A 3,031-nucleotide genomic window follows, 5' to 3' on the forward strand; every position below is an offset into this window, starting at 1 on the left:
TTTTTTTTTTTTGTCTTTTTTTTATTATTATGTAGGACCCACTTTTTCTCCAGAGTCTCCAGGGATACTGTGGAGTAGCTTCAGGCTTAGTTAATTTGAAGGAAACCCCAGTCCATCTTTTAATTAATACATATAATATTAAATATATCCTACAAAAGGGTCAACCTAACTAAAGAACTCTGAGCAAAAGGTGTGCTGTGTTTTAATTATGAGGCCGTATGTGACTGCATGCAAGTAGGAGCCATGTTATGCTTATTCTGATCACAGTCAGAAATTAGATAATTTTTCTACTGGAGTATAAAATTTTACCAGAAAATCTTTTGCCAAAAATCCAACATCATATTCAAATGTGAGAAAATTGTTTTCTCAGATCCTTTGTTTGTCATGCTGGTGTCTAGTACATTTTACCACACTTTACTCCCCCGAGCTGGGAATAAACATGGCACTTCTTTCTGAAACAATACTTTCCCTTGATGCTCGTGATATAAATCTAATTTTCATATGGAAACAAATATAGGTGTTTCTGGACTAGGGAAAATATTATTTTTATAAAAATGTGTTGTAAATATGTAATGACTTATTAATTGTTTTAAAATACTTAAGCAAATGCTCCAAAATGTTCCTAGTTTTAATTTCCATTATTGTACATATTAATTGTTGTAACACATAAACAAATTCTTTGGAGCCTCAATAATTTTAAGAGCATAAAGGAAGTCATGAGACCACATAGTCTGAACCACTGGACTAAGTGAAAGACTACTTTGTCCTAACTAAGCTGGCATTTATTTGTAACAATCTTGTCCATGAAAGATATTTATAACTGTTTATTTCAGTTTGACTTTTACTTCTTATTTTCTTTAAATTTTGCAGAGTTCATATAAAGTAAAGACCTGGGCTGAGAATAGAAAGTGAGTAAGGATGCAGGTATGTTCCTATGATAAGAAAATAATTGAAAGTATTAAGAAGTGCCAAAAACTATCTTTTGTTTCTCTGATAGAAATTAGTAATATTTGATACATTATAAGCTGCTTTAAAGAAGTATATTTTGAATATATCAATGTTTTATTTTTCTTTAAAAACATTAAGTTAATTTTTAAGGAAACTGTTTTAAAATAATTTTTAATGGTAACACATTTCTAGTTTTTAGAAGTCATGGGGAGAATGATTGTATTTATATTTGTTTTACTTCTAAGCCTGTAGGAAATGGTTCTGTATATACTTCAAAAGTGATGAGTTGATCATTCATGTTAAACCTTTTTTTTAACTTTCTGATATTAAAAAAAAATAAAACATTACTTTTTAGAAAGATTTCCCACTTCTTTTTTTTCTGAAAGAACTTTAAAAATATAATTGTCAGTTGCAAGAATAAATGTCTCACCAAAACTCATAGGAATATAGACTTTTGAGAATTATTTCACCATTAATTGAAAAATGTCTGGAAACACTTGTTAGCATTTCAAGGGGATAAATATTTTTATAGTTTAAGCAGGCATCCTATTCATGAATATTAGGCCTAAGGCTTGAGAACATTTGGGAACTAGTTAAATTTTGAATAAAGTCAAATTCTTCTTTTCCAAAAGCAGTAGCTTTAGTGACCATATGTTGAGAGTCACTACCAAGAAATGACAGGAAGCGTCAATGGTACTGCTTGAGAGAACAACAAATTTCAAAAAACTGTAAGAGGGTAAAGAAGAAAAAGTGAGAGGTGTTTGTGGTGGAGTCCTTTGGTAGTATCTGGTGAAAATATTCTAAATAATTCAGGGCCATTTTATGTTTTAAGAACTAACCAACAAATAGGGCCAGCAAATCTCTACTTTGCTTAGCTGGTTAGCTGGTTAGTCCCCTAGGTCATTATCAATATCATTGATCCTCTGAGTGCGTGGGTGAGGTTGAAAGAGGAGGATGAAGAAATACTTGTTGATCACACCAGCTACATATCAGATGTTCATTTAAGTGCTTTGATATCTTTTTTTAATTTTGGAATAAGTTTAGATTTATATGAAAGCTGTGTATCTGTTACTACATTTCACTTTCTCATGTTATCATCTTATCTGCTTGCTTGCTTTTAATTCTCGCAACCAATCCTTGAAAGAAGCTACTGTTATTTTGTTTTCCATAAGAAGAAACTTGGGCCGCATTGTGAAGAATAGCTTACCTATTAATTCAACAAATTTTGAGGGCATACTGTGTGATAGACATTATTTTAGGGTAGCCATGGGTATATAAGTCTAAGATGTTATGCCTGCCTTCATGGGGCTATAATATTTGTATTATTCTTTGTAATATCATATCAAACTAATTTCCTTTTTGTGCCTCTAGGAAGTCCTTGTAAGAAAAGCACTTAAGGGTGAAATAATATTGAGTATCTCCCTACCACCCCCCATTTCCTCAAAAACATCTGTATACTTAACCACCTTCACAAACTACTCTGTAATGTTAATGTATGCCACTTAGGATTTCTGTTCATCTGTTATTGATATATGTTGTCATCCTCTAAACATTCTTTGTTATAGCCTAACTATATTGGCTCTTTGGTAGTATAGGTTATATGAAAATATAATTCTTAGCATCTTAAGGTTAGATTTTCAGTGAAGGAATACAACCTCAACTCCTGTTAACTGTAATGGGAATCCCGTGACTACCTTACCACACCCCTCACTGAAAAAAGCTACTATTCCTGAGGGGGTCACTGACCTTTACATCCATTATAGAAGTATGAGAGGAGCGGGGAGGGAGAAGTACGTTAAGTGATAGGTTAGCCACAGAGAGACAAAAGAATAATCAGAAGACTTAGGAGCTGGGGGAAGCTTATGAAAGAATGGGGAAGTGAGATTCTTGTAACAGGGATCCCCGCTGTCCTCTGTTTTCAGTGTAGCAAAGCAAACCAGGCCCCTGTGGACGCTAGTACTAAAGAATGAATTATGGACCTGAATAGTAATGTGTTGGTGCTAATGATTTCATCAGTGACCATGGCCCTTGTCATTCCTTTGTGTGTGTGTGTGTGTGTGTGTGTGTGTGTGTGTGTGTGTGT

The 3,031-nt window shown here is 33.4% G+C and overlaps 1 long non-coding RNA gene across 1 annotated transcript in view; it reads left to right on the plus strand.

Moving 5' to 3' along the window:
• Positions 1-870: 870 nt before the first annotated feature.
• The window catches only part of LOC125916568 (uncharacterized), a 27,452-nt gene continuing 25,291 nt past the window's right edge, over positions 871-3,031 (plus strand). Inside the window, exon 1 of the long non-coding RNA XR_007455967.1 lies at positions 871-924. This is a non-coding gene — a long non-coding RNA (uncharacterized LOC125916568). The remainder of the gene's footprint in view (positions 925-3,031) is intronic.

Source organism: Panthera uncia (genome assembly GCF_023721935.1).
Source record: "Panthera uncia isolate 11264 chromosome E2 unlocalized genomic scaffold, Puncia_PCG_1.0 HiC_scaffold_20, whole genome shotgun sequence".
Taxonomy (NCBI): domain Eukaryota; kingdom Metazoa; phylum Chordata; class Mammalia; order Carnivora; family Felidae; genus Panthera; species Panthera uncia.